The sequence below is a fragment of the Oncorhynchus gorbuscha genome, linkage group LG05 (genome assembly GCF_021184085.1).
Source record: "Oncorhynchus gorbuscha isolate QuinsamMale2020 ecotype Even-year linkage group LG05, OgorEven_v1.0, whole genome shotgun sequence".
NCBI lineage: Eukaryota > Metazoa > Chordata > Actinopteri > Salmoniformes > Salmonidae > Oncorhynchus > Oncorhynchus gorbuscha.
Window position 1 is genome coordinate 58562964 of NC_060177.1, and position 16924 is coordinate 58579887.

Consider the following 16924-nt stretch of genomic DNA (forward strand, 5'->3'; position numbering starts at 1 on the left):
CTAACATTAAGTAGCCCTATTTTGAGATGTGAGGTATCATGATCTCCTTCAGTAATGACTGGAATGGAGGTGGTCTTTATCCTAGTGAGATTGCTAAGGCGAACACCGCCATGTTCAGTTTTACCCAACCTAGGTCGAGGCACAGACACGGTCTCAATGGTGATAGCTGAGCTGACTACACTGACTGTGCTAGTGGCAGACTCCACTATGCTGGCAGGCTGGCTAACAGCCTGCTGCCTGGCCTGCACCCTATTTCATTGTGGAGCTAGAGGAGTTAGAGCCCTGTCTATGTTGGTTGATAAGATGAGAGCACCCCTCCAGCTAGGATGGAGTCAGTCACTCCTCAGCAGGCCAGGCTTGGTCCTGTTTGTGGGTGAGTCCCAGAAAGAGGGCCAATTATCTACAAATTCTATCTTTTGGGAGGGGCAGAAAACAGTTTTCAACCAGCGATTGAGTTGTGAGACTCTGCTGTAGAGCTCATCACTCCCCCTAACTGGGAGAGTTAGATAAAAGAGTTAAATAAAAACAGTGGGATGAGGTAGGTAAATTGGGTGGGCTATTTACCGATAGACTATGTACAGCTGCAGCGATCGGTTAGCTGCTCAGATAGCAGATGTTTGAAGTTGGTGAGGGAGATAAGTCTGAAGTCTCCAACTTCAGCGATTTTTGCAATTCGTTCCAGTCACAGGCAGCAGAGAACTGGAACGAAAGGTGGCCAAATGAGGTGTTGGCTTTGAGATACACCTGCTGGAGCGCGTGCTACGGGTGGGTGTTGCCATCGTGACCAGTGAACTGAGATAAGGCGGAGCTTTACCTAGCATGGACTTGTAGATGACCTGGAGCCAGTGGGTCTGGCGACGAATATGAAGTGAGGGCCAGCCGACTAGAGCATACAGGTCGCAGTGGTGGGTGGTATAAGGTGCTTTAGTAACAAAACGGATGGCACTGTGATAAACTGCATCCAGTTTGCTGAGTAGAGTATTGGAAGCTATGTTGTAGATGACATCGCCGAAGTAGAGGATCGGTAGGATAGTCAGTTTTACTAGGGTAAGTTTGGCGGAGTGAGTGAAGGAGGCTTTGTTGCGGAATAGAAAGCTGACTAGATTTGATTTTAGATTGGAGATGTTTGATATGAGTCTAGAAGGAGAGTTTACAGTCTAGCCAGACACCTAGGTACTTATAGATGTCCACATGTTCTAGGTGCTGGTCCATGGGGCGGCAGGTAGCCTAGTGGTTAGAGAAAGGTTGCTGGGTTGAATCCCCGAGCTGACAAGGTAGAAATCTGTCGTTCTGCCCCTGAGCGAATGACCCACTGTTCCCTGGGAGCCGTAGATGTCAATTATGGCAACCCTCCGCACCTCTCTGATTCAGAGGGGTTGGGTTAAATGTGGAAGAAACATTTCAGTTGAATGCATTCAGTTGTACAACTGACTAAGTATCCTCGTTTCCATGTTGACTCCAATACTTCTTGTGTCAAGTTGGCTGGATGTCCTTTGGGTGGTGGGCCATTCTTGATACACATGGGGAACTATTGAGTGTGAAAAACCCAGCAGTGTTGCAGTTCTTCACACAAACCAGTGCGCCTGGCACCTACTACCATACCCTGTTCAAAGGCACTTAAATCTTTTGTCTCGCCCGTTCACCCTCTGAATGGCAAAGATACACCGTCCACTTCTCAATTTTCTCAAGGCTTAAAATTCCTTCTTTAACCGGTCTCCTTCACTTCATCTACACTGATTGCAGTGCAAAAGGAGGGTGCAACTCAATGTTAGGAAGGTGTTGTTGATGTTTTGTTCACTCGGTCTATATAGAACTCCAATTACTTTGTTTGACATTGTACCTTAATACAATCCAGTTCCTCCATAGTTCACAAAGAGGCCAGTAAGCCTCCTCTCACCACACGTGATGCATAAGGCCCAACTGCTGCTGAAATCAATTTCCCCCATGTAATCTCCTCTGCCTTGCGCACAATGTGACACACTGGCTGTGTAGATTCAGTTTAATGGTTGGATGTGTTGAGACTGGATGTTTTCTAATGCTACTGTTTCTTAGTGTTCCATGGAGACATGCAGAATACTCACCATATAATTCTGTGTGATAGGAAGTCTCTCACAGACGTCAAATTACCATGCCACAGAATGCAGAGCTGAGAACGTGCAGGACACAGGACAAGTGACCAATGATGTTGTGAAACAAGATGTCACGTTTAGACTGAATGTTGAATTTGCCTTTGAAACGTGCTTGTATAACTTGTGTAACAGTGTTTTTGTCTTGTTTTTTAAAAGAATGATCATATCTATTCCCGAAAAGTAAATGCTCTTTACACACCAATGATCTGCAGACAGTTTGATCATCCAGATAACCTACACGGCACATAAGTATGTTTCCCATTCTTACAGGAACCCCATTTGTAAAAGTTTGATAGAAAAATACAATCCTGGGGTCTCTCTCCCACCTAGAGGGGGCTTAAATGATGATGAGCTAAGGGAACAGGCACCCAGAATGACCAGGCTAATAGGTCAGACATGTTGTGAGGTCTCATATCCTCTCAAGAGATCATTAACACCACATATTCCTTTAACTATCTCACATTTACCCACAATGCACAGTTCAAATGACTCCTTTCATAATGCAGGGGATAAAAGTGAACAGTGACTCTTCCAGCAAAGGAAAAGTGAAACGGGAACAGTGAAGCTGCAGACTTCCGGTGTAATGGTGATTTCATCCTTGAGGGTGGCCACGCCAAGGATATCAACCCAAAGAATCCAATGTCTGTATCCTGTTGTCCTGAGAGACGGGGCGCATGTGGTGCAGGCCAGCACTCTCAATGATAAAACGTCAAATATAAAAATGGATTTACTGTCTTCTTGCTCTGGCCAGATGTTGGCAGACCTTCTCTTCATTTCACTTGTAAAACAGAGAGGGAAGCAAGTGAGCATGAAAAGCATGAATAATTCCAGGGCATTCTTTCTGAGGAATTGTCTGAGCTGTCTCATGAAAGAAATGGCAGTATCTGTGAATACAGAGAGCGCTTTGCTGAAGATGGAATCCAACTGATAAAGCTATAGATGGACTATCAAATCTCTGAGGACTTCTTCCACCCAGTTCGGGAGCTCTCTGAAGATAAAGTCACTGCGCTGCATGGACGTAAATCATTAGAAAAAGGGAAAAAATCATTAGACAAATATCGACTTTACATCCTAATCGTTTGTTTGTATCTTGCAAAATGATTTAAAAGACGTTGGGGGCAGGACAAGTGGGATAAACACATTGTATTTTATTTGGTACTTTTGGGCAAGCCAGTGGTGATGTTGATAGTGATACCCATAGTGTGCATGTTCCAGGACAAGGGACTGTCCTATGACAGTGGGCAATATGCTAGGGGCTGAGTGAGTGAGGGGTTTGAGGGGATAGACTGACGGACAGACTGACTGAGGGGAAAGTCCCAGTGAGCCAGACAGTCTGGACAGCTGGGAGAACAGAACATAACAGCATCCAGCACACCATCACCACATGACACCAGATACATTTCACTGATCAGCAAGGGGACTTTTCCTCATGAAAATGAAAGCTTCTAGGGAAAACGTAAAACATATTCTGAAGACAAGCTTTGGGGATCCAGATGAAGTCACTGCTCTTTTTAACACTGGAGGTTCACTGGCTGAGAGAGACCAGACACTTTTCACTGTTCAACAAGGGAGACTAATTTAACAGAGACATCTGGATTCTCTCTCAATGACACCTGGCGTAATTAGGACCAAATGACCATCTGGTCCAGACCCCCTTCTCCTTTTCTCTATCCTAGGGTTGTGTTAACGAAGAGACAGACCCCTGCACAATCTTCCTCCACCAGTACAGGGAGGAGGTCAGAGACCTAGCAGTGTTGTACAACCTCTCCCTCAACATCAGCAAGACAAAGGAGCTGATCTAGGACTACAGGAAACGGAAGGCCGAGCACACCTCCATCCATATCGACAAGGCTGTAGAGGAGCAGATTGAGAGCTTTAAATTCCTCGGTGTCCACATCATTAAGGAATTATCATGGCCCACACACACCAACACAGTCGTGAAGAGGGCACGACAATGTCTCTTTCCCCATCAGGAGGCTGAACAAATTTGGCATGGGCCCTCAGATCCTAAAAAGGTTCTACAGCTGCACCATTGAGAGCATCTTGACTGGCAGCATCACTGCTTGGTATGACAACTGCTTGGCATCCAACAGCAAGGCGCTACAGAGGATAGTGCGTATGGCCCAGTAAATCACTGGGGCCGGGCTCCCTGCCACCCAGGACCTCTATACCAGGCAGCGTCAGAGGAATTGTCAAAGACTCCAGCCACCCAAGTCATAGACTGTTTTCTCTGCTACCGCACGGCAAACGGTACCAATGCACCAAGTCTGGAGCCAACAGCATACTGAACAGCTTCTACCCTCTTACCATAAGACTGCTCAATAGTTATTTAAATATACTGAACACTGAAATAAAAGATCCCAAAAATGTGCCATACTCACAGAAATATAATTTCTCTCCAATTTTGTTAGCGAGCATTTCTCCTTTGCCAAGATAATCCATCTACCTGACAGGTGTGGCATATCATGAAGTTTATTAAACAGCATGATCATTACACAGGTGCACCTTGTGCTGGGGACAATAAAAGGCCACTCTAAAATGTGAAGTTTTGTCACACAACACAATGCCACAGATGTCTCAAGTTTTGAGGGAGTGTGCAATTGGCATACTGACTGCAGGAATGGCCACCAGAGCTGTTGCCAAATAATTTAATATACATTTCTTTACCATAAGCCGCCTCCAAAATTGTTTTAGAGAAATTGGCAGTACGTCCAAGTGGCGCACAATCGCAGACCAAGTGTAACCACGCCAGCCCAGGACCTCCATATCCGGCTTCTTCACCTGCGAGATTGACTGTTACCAGCTACCCAGACAGCTGATGAAACTGTGGGTTTGCACAACCAACGGATTTCTGCACAAACGGTCAGAAACCGTCTCAGAGAAGCACGTCTGAGTGCTCGTCATTCTCACTAGGGTCTTGATCTGACTGCAGTTCGGCGTCATAACCGACTTCAGTGGGCAAATTCCTTCGATGGCCACTGGCACACTGGAGAAGTGTGCTCTTCACAGATGAATCGCGGTTTCAACTGTACTGGGCAGATGGCCGACAGCGTGTATGGCGTTGTGTGGGAGAGAGGTTTACTGACATCAACTTCGTGAACAGAGTGCCCCATGGTGGCAGAGGAGTTATGTTATGGGCAGGCATAAGCTGTGGACAACGAACACAGTTGCATTTTATTGATGCCAATTTGAATGAACAGAGATACAGTGATGAGATCCTGAGGCACATTGTCGTGCCATTCATCCACCACCATCACCTCACGTTTTAGCATGATAATGAACGGCCCCATGTCGCAAGGATCTGTACACAATTCCTGGAAGCTGAAAATGTTCCAGTTCTTCCATGGCCTGCATACTCACCAGACATTGAGCATGTTTAGGATGCTCTGGATCGACATGTACTACAGCATTGTCCAGTTCCCTCCAATATCCAGCAACTTCGCACAGCCACTGAAGAGGTGTGGGACAACATTCCACAGGCCACAATCAACAGCCTGATCAACTCTTCACGAAGGAGATGTGTTGCGCTGAATGAGGCAAATGGTGGTCACTCCAGATACTGACTGGTTTTTTGATCCCTATCCTGTGACCAACAGATGCATATCTGCATTCCCAGTCATGTGAAATCCATAGATTAAGGCCTCATTTTTTTTCAATTGAATGATTTCCTTATATGAACTGTAACTCAGTAAAATCTTTGAAATTGTTGTGTTTATATTTTTGTTCAGTGTAGTTAACCAATAGCTACCCTGGCTGTCTGCATTGACCCTTTCTGCACTAACTTTTTTGACTCATCACATACGCTGCTGCTACTATTTATTATCTATCTATTATCTATCCTGTTGCCTAGTCACTTTATTCCTACATGTACATATATATATATATATATATATATATATATATATATATATATATATATATATATATATATATATATATATATATATATATATATATATATATATATATATATATATATATATATATATATATATATATATGTACATATCTACCTCAATTACCTTGTACCCCTGCACATCGATTGTGTATATAGCCAAGTTACCGTTACTCATTGTGTATTTATTCCTTGTGTTAATATTTTTATAGCATTTCTCTTTTTTTTCTCTGCATTTCATTGTTAGTCTACACCTGTTGTGTACAAAGCATGTGACAAATACACATTTGATTTGAACTCTAACACAAACCAGCTGCTGCTAACTGCTCTGTCTATGCCCATGTGGATTCAGATTCAGTATAAGTGCCTCTCTCTTTGTTTTCTTTTTCCCCTCTCTCTCTCTCTCTCCGTCTCTGTCTACCTCTCTCACCTCTGTCTGTTTCTCTCTCTCTCTCTGTCACCTGTCATGATTGGAATAAATATTGTACAGACCCGGGGACCTGCAGACAAGGCGAGGGGGAGAGAGACCATGTTTATGTGTAATGTAAATGATCACGCATAAAACATTTCCTTGATGTGGAATATTATCCCATGTTTGATCACTTGACCTATCTTAAAATGTCGAGTGTCAGGAGACCATGAGTAGATTATCCCAGACTTTCAAATGCAATGAATGAATGATTACTGCTGTGGCCACGTTAGAATGTGTGCGGATGTTTGAAATGTACTCCAGTAATAATGCGGACTCTCTTAATTAGCCAACAAATGAGTCAACAAATAGGTGAAAAAGACCGGATGGCTTCCATAAAGGTTTAAATGGGGCCTATTTCACAGTAAACATCCCCAACTCTCTCTGACACCCTCTGATGGCCCTCCAACTAAACACAACACCGACATAGCAGTCAACTGTGACATTTTGGTGGGAGTATTTTGATAGACTTGTTCCTTTAGAGAGGACGGGAGGGTAGAGGGGAGGATGAGTGTTACCTGTCAGCTCTCCCCCTTTTTCTCTTCAAAAGAGGAATTGTACGTGAGAGAGCAATCATACATATATTGCATAGTTTTGACTTGTGGCACACATTTAATGGTGATTTTGTTTTTGCTTACTGCTTATGTAAGCAAAGGGGTACGTGTATGGAAAAGCTCTGTATGGTTGCAGGAGTAGGGAGATAAAACAGGGCTTGTGTCCGAAATGAGGTGCCTGTGGATAGAAGCTGTTTGGCAGGACTGCCAAGGTATAATAAGGGTGGGTGGGTTCACTGTAGCCTGTTGACTACCAGGGTGGTCTGCTACATTATGCCCTGTTATGGCTGTGCTTGTACCGCCCAACTGTTGTTCTAGGACCCACTGTCAGTCTCCTAATTCCCCAACCCCCTGCTCTTACGGTAGGAGAGGAATATGGAGGGGAATATGATTCACTCGATGGGAACAATATTGTTATGATTTGTTATTCAAACACAGATGTAACTCTGAATACGTTTTTCTAGGAATCAGTCAGGGAAACAGTGAGAGCTCTGCTGTAATTATGCCCAGAATTGTAACACATTTGGTGGGTGGCACCCTGGGAGGTAGACCAGATGCATGCCCAGCGTGGGTGTGAAAGAGGGAAAACGACAACTGTGTGTGTGTGTGTGTGTCTATTTATGTTTTATTGCATTCAATTCTGTGCAGAAACTGTTACATTTGTTTAGTTGCCACACTCCATGGTTCAGTAGAGGATATTATATTGGATTTTGTTGAGGGTTCCCAAAGAGCTCCTCGTCAAAATAAATTCCACTGGCGTCCTCACCACTAACCTCTGGCTTCCAGTCAAACAACATGGTCTCTTGTCTCCCATTATACAGTAAGTGACCTTAAAATGTGAAATAAATAAGGATAAAAACGATCTGGTTTTGGTCATGGTATTCGACTGAGTTAAAGGTTATTTTCTCAGGCCACAAACTACAGTACTTATAAATGTCTTTATTTTTATGTACATCACCTGGAAATAAAGTTTACCACCGAAAGCTATTTGGATGGCAATCGCGAACTGCAATTACAACACACTGTGCATTTTATATCTCTCTTTATTGGGAATTTACACAGACCATGATGAGTTGAACTGCCCACCTGCCAAGTTCCTTTCCTCAGGATTAAAGAGCAGCATGACGATAAAATCTTCTCCCGTCATCTCTCAGTCCTGGATCAGTCCTGAATGATGAGAACAGATAACATAAGGCTTGATCAACTCCTCACATTCCCACACAATCTTCCTTCACCAATAAATAGGCCATGGTAGCGAAGTAATTATAATATAGCAATTAAACACTGGAATGGTAGATGTGCAGAAGATGAATGTGCAAGTAGATATAATGGGGTGCAAAGGAGAAAGATAAATAAATAAATACAGAATGGGGATGACGTAGTTGATGGGCTATTTACAGATGGGCTATGTACAGGTGCAGTGAGCTGCTCTGTGAGCTGCTCTGACAGCTGGTGCTTAAAGCTAGTGAGAGAGATATGAGTCTCCAGCTTCAGTGATTTGTGCAATTCATTCCAGTCATTGGCAGCAGAGAACTGGAAGGAAAGGCGGCCAAAGTAAGAATTGGCTTTGGGGGTGACCAGTGAGATATACCTGCTGGAGCGCGTGCTACAGGTGGGTGCTGCTATGGTGACCAGTGAGCATCCAATTGGTTGAGTAGAGTGTTGGAGGCTATTTTGTAAATGACATCGCCAAAGTCGAGGATCGGTAGGATGGTCAGTTTTACGAGGGTATGTTTGGCAGCATGAGTGAAGGATGCTTTGTTGCAAAATAGGAAGCCGATTCTAGATTTAATTTTGGATTGGAGATGCTTGATTTGAGTCTGGAAGGAGAGTTTACAGTCTAACCAGACACCTAGGTATTTGTAGTTGTCCACATATTCTAAGTCAGAACCGTCCATAGTAGTGATCCTGGACGGGCGGGCAGGTGCGGGCAGCGATCGGTTGAAGAGCATGCATTTAGTTTTACTTGCATTTAAGAGCAGTTGGAGGCCACGGAAGGAGAGTTGTATGGCATTGAACTCGTCTGGAGGTTAGTTAACACAGTGTCCAAAGAAGCGCTAGAGGTATACAGAATGGTGTCGTCTGCGTAGTGGTGGATCAGAGAATCACCAGCAGCAAGAGCGACATCATTGATGTATACAGAGAAGAGAGTCGGGCCAAGATTTGAACCTTGTGGCAGCCCCGTAGAGACTGCCAGAGGTCCGAATAACAGGCCCTCCAATTTCACACACTGAACTCTATCTGAGAAGTAGTTGGTGAACCAGGTGAGGCAGTCATTTGAGAAACCAAGGCTGTTGAGTCTGCCGATAAGAATATGGTGATTGACAGAGTCGAAAGCCTTGGCCAGGTCGATGAATACGGCTGCACAGTAATGTCTCTGGATATCAGTATTGATATCCAGGAGAGATGGATTAGATGGATTAGAATTATGTCCCAGAGAGTGAGTGCAGCTCATCACTCCACCCCCCACAGTGAGGCCCCAACCATTGACAGTATAAAAGGGCCCATCCCTGAGGCCCTAAACTATGGGGATGACATCATGGTGAAGGCCAGGAAACCCACATAGTGGGACTACTGAGAGGGGCAAGGCCTCTTTCTAAATGGTGTGGAGTTAATGGGCCTACAGACAAGGACAGGCAGTGTTGGGGATATGAGCACACTGCTCCTATGTCTAATGGTTCATTTGCACATTAACACATATTATCTCCTACTTTAGCATGGCCGTGGGTTTGGGGACTGGGGGACTCTTCAGCGTGGGTAACTAGGGAAGAACTGGAACAAGGAGGCCAAAAACTGAGATGAAGTAATTGGGGGTTTATTGAGATTCCGTGACTTAATCTGTTCCTCTACTGACATTGTTGTCACAATAAAGAACGTAACCACAAGCCCAAGTATGAATAATTATGAGTACTATTAAAGAATCAATGGTTTAGTATGTTTAGTGTCCTAAGCAATAAACTCAATAACTGGGTTTCCGGAATATATGTCAAAACACCACTCCCCTTGTGCTTGAAGAGACTAGTTTAGGCCCGAGTCAGCTAAACAAGGTTTATGTGACCCGAAAAGAAACTCAGCTGCTTATATCTTTGAAAATATTTTCTCCTCTGCACAGGAAATTGTCTTTTGACTCATCAAACATACCCAGTTACCAGTTTTGATAGGGCTACCCTGTCTGGGGAAATGGTGCATGTGAAAATATCTCATTGAGTGTAGTTGACAGAAAAGTCGCCAAGGGCATTGCATAAGAGACTCCTATTGTAAGTCACATAGAAAAGTATTCCAATGTCACTGGTAACTGGTCCCTGTGGAGATGAGCTGGCTTGTCTTGGACACAGGGGGCAAACAGACATGGCTAGTGTCTGAATAGACTGTGGGGAATACCCAGTTTTGATGTTCTTCCACTTATTAACTAGGAATGATGCCCTCAGAACGTTCACAGGCTTTCCAATCATACATGGGGAGAAACAACTACAGTACACTTACTAGGACTGGGAACTAAAGCAACAAAAAGGCAAATCTTATTTTTTTGCTTGAGATGATGAATATTAAGTTTCTGAAATGTCCCTTTAACATTTTCTCCATATGAGCTAAGACTAGGATCCATTTTTAGTTTTACAATGGGTGGATACACAATCAAAATATCAGACTGAAGAGACACTGGACACATCTGCCAGGAACTTCTATTTCCGAAGTCAGGACACACTAGGGATATGGAAATGGGGGCGCCTGAGTCTGACCTCCTGCTGCAATGACACTGAAAAACATTTATTCCTATAAATTACCGATGTCTCCCCTCTCACATTACAACCTATATGGTGATTTGATTTCACAGTTGGAGAACACATCATCGACTAAGGTCTAGGGCAGTGTAGCTGTCAGTAGAAAGACAGTGGTGGCTGTACTGCGCTATACTGTCAGGTTCTAGCTGCTTCTGTTCAACAGCAGTTTCACCTGGCCAACGTCAAAGACATGGATGGCGACAGGTTTGTAAGTGGAACCAGACAACAGGAGCTCTACCACATGAAACCTCCTCTCCTGGAATCAGTCCAACATGCAGCTCACCGGGTACAAGGTGGAGACAGACAAAATCTAGATATATGAATTCCTTCTTCACCTGTCCTCCTTAAAAAGTCCTCAAATGAGGTACGGAGCAGTGACAAAAGCGTCACCAAGGAGCCCCAAATCCACTCGATAATGCTAAGCTTCCTCATCACTCACACGGGTGACCTTTACGCATTATCTTGGAGGATTATTGAATTACTACCATAGGGTGCAAGACCAATGCATATAGATACAATGGTTAGGTTTGGCTCCCCAACAACTGACAAACTTTCCGTAGACTATTATCCACAATGTCTGTGAATCATATACATTACACTTGTTGGTAAAGTTTGTTGTTTGTTACTATGACAATAGTGAAACTTACCCCCTCACCAATCACAAACAAATCCTGTGACTTAGCTCATTGTGCCCATGGCAACAGTAAAGTGGGCTGTGTCAGCCCTGTAAATCCCTGGGTGTGGATGAAGACTAAGAGAAACACATGAGAAAATGGGCTGACAATCAGAACACCACAGAAACATTCCCTCAAAGTCTATGATGGTGGTCAAAATCTTGGACATCTTCGGAGAGCAGGTAAGAATGGTTTGGAAAACGTTATTGTTGTGGTGGGAATGGTGGTGGGAATGTTGGAAGGCTCTGTGTTAGAAATTGCCCCTAAAGGCTTGTGTGAGAAACACCCACATATGGTTTCTCTTAGATTGTTGACAGAGACGCTTCTTTCCCAATGCATGAAAACAATATATAAGTACTGAATCCATTCCAGAATGACAAGCCTTCTTTTTTCGTAATAATGTCTTGGGTGGGAAATTTGGTTACAAAAAAATCAGACTTTCAAAGGATTTGGGAGGTGAATTGGTCACGGGTCAAACTGTACCTATTGCATTGAGATATTCCCATATAGTTAGATTGACACCAGTCCTCTAATCAAAATGACAATCCAGTTCCATCCACTGTAATCCTCTAATCAGGACCTGCTCTGTAAACTCAACTCACAACTGGTTATGATCATCACTGAAACCACAGCCAAACATTTACTCTTCAGCGGTAATAGGCCTGATTACTGCCCACTGTCATTCTCACAAACAAAAAAGAAAGACAAATAGACATAGTAGACGACTGTTTATAGTACAGCTTCCAGTGACAGGATCATTTGTATACTTAAATGTATATACACATATAAATGTGTAAACTGATCTGTGATTACGTAAGTGTTGGATTGTTTCTATTGTGATATCACATTGATGTGTGTGTTTGTTATGCTGGGTGTACTGTATGTGTCTGTGGGGATGGGGTAACTTTTATTATGCTTTCTTGGCCTGAGCTCACTTCTAAAAGTGTTGTCAATCTCAAAGTGACCTCGCTAGCATGAGGACCAAGTATTTTTTTTCGCAAAATGGGTACTGTTTAAGACACTGTTGTGTAAATCTACTTTATTGCCTCTGCAAACCTAAAAAGGCAAACATTTTCCTGATGTTTTTTTTATACATATTTACATTTACTGTTTATTGAAGTTTCATAACCATTATTCAATCATATGGAATTCCTTGGTACCTGACAGGACTAAATGGTGAGGGTGTGAGGGGAAATGTGTGCAGAACAGTGAAAGACTAATGATGATTCACTCAATTTCCCTGGTTGCCCGCGCTCCTGCTGCTGTTTCCTAAACTCAATGTTCAATAAGTCCATAAAAAAATAAATCACCACGTAGCTATGCATCTACAATCATCATCATCAGAAGAGGAAGAGGAAAGCCGTTACAATACCCTCCACCCCATCTTATTTGTCCTCTAAACCCCCCTCACCCAATTCCTTCTCATTCTGGAATGAACAGCCATACCCCGGGACTTCAATTATGTTTTTTCTTTCCCTGTAGGCCTCAGTTGACAGAGTGGATTTATACAGGCCCACCTTCAAGGGTGACCACTGATGAGCCTCCAAGCTTCTCTGCTAAGGTGCACCGATCTTTGATGTCCTCCAAACCGTGAACTTGCCATTCATGCTCGAAACCTGTGAATTTCTTCTTAATGGCATCCTTTGAGCTGGCATAGATCATTTTGCTCTACAGTGGAGCACCTTCTGGGGCCCAGAAGATGAAGACAAGGTCCTCCTTCTTGGTCTCCTTGGTCTCATAGGTTGCGTCAAAGAGGGCGTAGCGACAGTCGTCTGCAGGCAGCATCTTGACAAAGTGCAGGAAAGGGTCTGCGATGGTGGTACCCACATCACCGGTCAGAATCTCTTTACCTGCTTCAAGGATAATGTTCTTCTTGTCCTCGCTCAGACAGAACAGCACTGCCTTCTTCCTCTTCTTCTTCTCATCCTCGTTCGCCTGGGCCTTATGGACCTTCATCACATTGAAGACTGTAATAACTTCATCAGTCACTGTCACCTCAGAGGCCATGGTTGGGTCTTTCGTGCAGCAGCGTCTGAGTCGAAAATGAAATGTTCGTTCTTCTTGTTGAGCTCACACTAGACCGGGGCTGCGACCTTCTACCTAATAGACCCTTTTCCAGTACACAACACACTGACGCCAAACACCTATGCGCGCGACTATTGGCAGCAGTAAAAAGCCATCGCCATCTGCGCCCATTCAACATAGCCTAGATTAAATTTTTTATTACTTCTAAAAAAAATAACTTTTTGGGGTTCTCATACGCTTACAATGATGTTTAGATTATTGCTTGAACATACACTTACATTGATGTTTTGATTCTTGCTTGAGATAAGATTATATTTAGTTGTGATTTTTGCAAAAGGCTATTTTGGATGCAACAGCTGTTAGCTTGAAGCTCATTGATATGGGCTGTAGCAAAAGCTAGCCAAAGAGCCATTTTACTGGTTGAAGGGGAAGTGTTTTTTAAGTATAATGCAGTTGATTTGCAATGATGACACAAGCATTATGTTGAGCAAGACTTTCATGCGAGCCTTAAAATCCAATTATAATCCAAAAGTAGTGTGAAAAGAACTCATAATCAACATGTAAATATTGTTTATTTATTTTGCTGCCGTTCTATAAGAACTCCCCCTTGTTCTGCAACCAACTTGCGCACAACGCCCTTGTGTGGCAATGTTTGCAAACACAGACAGGGGTATATAGGTCGTTATCCATAGAATTAGCCATTAGACTACTAGAATGATCCTGAACCTTCTTATTATGGTCCAAAGGTCAGCAATCTTGGCCAACCATGATTTGCCAGTGCTGTGATAACATATTAGCTATGTTCGAATACCCATACTAACATACTGTATACTACATACTTAATGAGTATTTACTACATACTATTAGTTCATTTTAGTATACTGTAAACAAACGGTAACCTTTTAGTTGAGCGTACTAGTGCTTCGCCTGTCTACTGTAAGTTGATGCTGTTGTTATGCAGCCTCTTGCTAGCTTGTTAGCATAACAAATGACTGGCTAGACATTTTATGATTTCAGGTGTGTTTGTAAATTCAATCTGGAATGCCAGAGTGTGTTCATAAATCCAGAGCGTTGTCAGATTGTCCGTTGTGCTTCGCGCTCGTAGTGTCCAGAACACACATTGGAAGCTCTGGCCAAAGTGTAGGGTGGATCCGAGCGTTCTGACTTCACAACGGCAGTCGAGCACCCAAGATAATTGGCTAACGTTGGCTAGCTTGCTAGCTAATCCCAGACACAAATGAGAGAACACCTCACTCTGATAATTTTACTCGCTCTAGCAGAGTTGGTTAGGCTGTCTTCATGTTCTCCAGAGCGTTTGTGACCGTAACTGTGCTGCTGGCAACAATTTAATGATGCTTTTTGTGCCGCTGCTTTTTTTGCCACTGCTTTTTGTGCCGCTGATTTTTTTGCCACTGCTTTTTGTGCCCCTGCTTTTTGTGCCGCTGCTTTTTTTGCCACTGCTTTTTGTGCCGCTGCTTTTTGTGCCGCTGCTTTTTGTGCCGCTGCTTTTTGTGCCGCTGCTTTTTGTGCCCTGCTTTTTTTGCCGCTGCTTTTTGTGCCACTGCTTTTTGTGCCCTGCTTTTTGTGCCACTGCTTTTTGTGCCCTGCTTTTTGTGCCACTGCTTTTTGTGCCGCTGCTTTTTGTGCCCTGCTTTTTGTGCCGCTGCTTTTTGTGCCACTGCTTTTTGTGCCACTGCTTTTTGTGCCACTGCTTTTTTGACGATGTTTACTGGCACCGGCCGTTGAGCGTTCGTAAATTCATCAGTTATTCTGCACTCTGGCACACTCAGACTAGAGTGCTCTGAAATCGGAGTAGATAGCAGGAATTAACAATATCCATTGAGAATGCACAACGACTATACTACTTAGCTAAGAATGACGTGAATAATCAAGTCAATAAATGTTGGGGAGTTAGTTAAATAGCATATAGTTAATATACTGCCTGGCAATTTCGATGTATTAATAGCCAACTAACATTAGGTAGCTAGCTAACATACCGGTACATACTGCTGTAATGATATGCTATGCGGTTTGTAAGGATAGTGTAGCTAACACATTGTCAGCCAACAGAATGTGTAACGGAACTTATTTGAAAAGTCATTACTTAATTACATTGCTCAACATTTTCTTAACATTTGTCATAATTAGTTAAAGCAATGAATTTGTATCTGCTCTTATTTGCCTCTGCATATTTTCTGCCATTTTCTTCAAATCTGAAAACGTTATGGAGCCACGACCTTTTCCCGAAAAATTGCATTATGGGCCCTAAAAGTACGGAAGTAGTGTTCACTGCTTGTATACTTCGTATTTTGGTGAATTTAGTACGACATCTGGGAACTTTTGCCATAATAACTATATCCATACTATGACCAATAAGCATGCTACATACTCAATTTACGTCACAAATAGTATGGTAAATGCAGTTAGTATGAGTATTCAAACACAGCTAACGTGTAAAATAATTAATGTGAAGAATTGATCGCAATATCCATTCAAACAATGCTGTCAATCCACAGCCATGAAATCATTTGATGATAGAAAATGTATGGTCTGTTTACATATATTTTAGAGGCTATTTATACAGAACATTTGTATAAAACCTGTATGAACTGTATTTATAATTATCTGACAATATTTTAAGGTGACTATTATTCCATTAAACAATTTCTGACATCACACTTTTATTTTCCTGCATAACTAAAATCAGGAAATGTATCACCTATGCCTCTGCTGCCATTCATTCCAATTAAACTGGTTTTGGATTTCTCCCTGACCAAGATGGCTTCCATTTTGACCCCATTATGGAACTTTGAGGGTTTATGACACAGCCCCTCCAGTAGTTTAATAGGATCTCTATGTCACTATCAATAAACATCACAATAATGTGCAGAGTGTTTGTTTTGCCTGCTGGAGGGCAAGGAGACCCTCAGCTCCGCTTAAACTATTGACAACTGCGTGCTGTTTACAAGGCATTTTTAAATAAAAGTTAACTATTTGGTTGTGATGCCTCGTTCATGTGCTAGTCGGGAACAAGGACATTTCCGACTTGCTAACATACACGTGCCACATTCAACGAATCTGCAAGTCGGACGTTTCTAAGTTTCCTAGTTCCGACTAGAATGTGAATGTGGCATACAATCATCACCTATTGAAAATTATAGTCAGAACTACACATTTCGATTATTCCATGCAAAAAAAATGCTTAATGCCAGGGCTCTTATGAGATGTTTGATTTCATTTTCAATTGCATTAATGTCAGCAGGGGTGGGTGGGTTACTTTCTAAATGTAATCCGTTACAGTTACTAGTTACCTGTCCACAATTGTTATCAGTAACATAACTTTTGGAATCCCCAAACTCAGCAACGTAATCTGATTACATTCAGTTACCTTTAGATTAC

At 42.8% G+C, this 16924-nt stretch overlaps 1 protein-coding gene and 1 pseudogene across 3 annotated transcripts in view; one reads left to right on the plus strand and one right to left on the minus strand.

Moving 5' to 3' along the window:
* Positions 1 to 11562: 11562 nt before the first annotated feature.
* LOC124036157 overlaps positions 11563 to 16924 on the plus strand; it is a 29798-nt gene continuing 24436 nt past the window's right edge. The window contains exon 1 of one of the 3 annotated variants that reach the window (XM_046350357.1): positions 11563 to 11682. The gene's annotated coding sequence lies outside the window, so the exon portion shown is untranslated. The remainder of the gene's footprint in view (positions 11683 to 16924) is intronic. The other 2 variants (XM_046350354.1, XM_046350353.1) reach the window with 2 other exon arrangements.
* LOC124036158 lies at positions 12919 to 13514 on the minus strand (annotated as a pseudogene).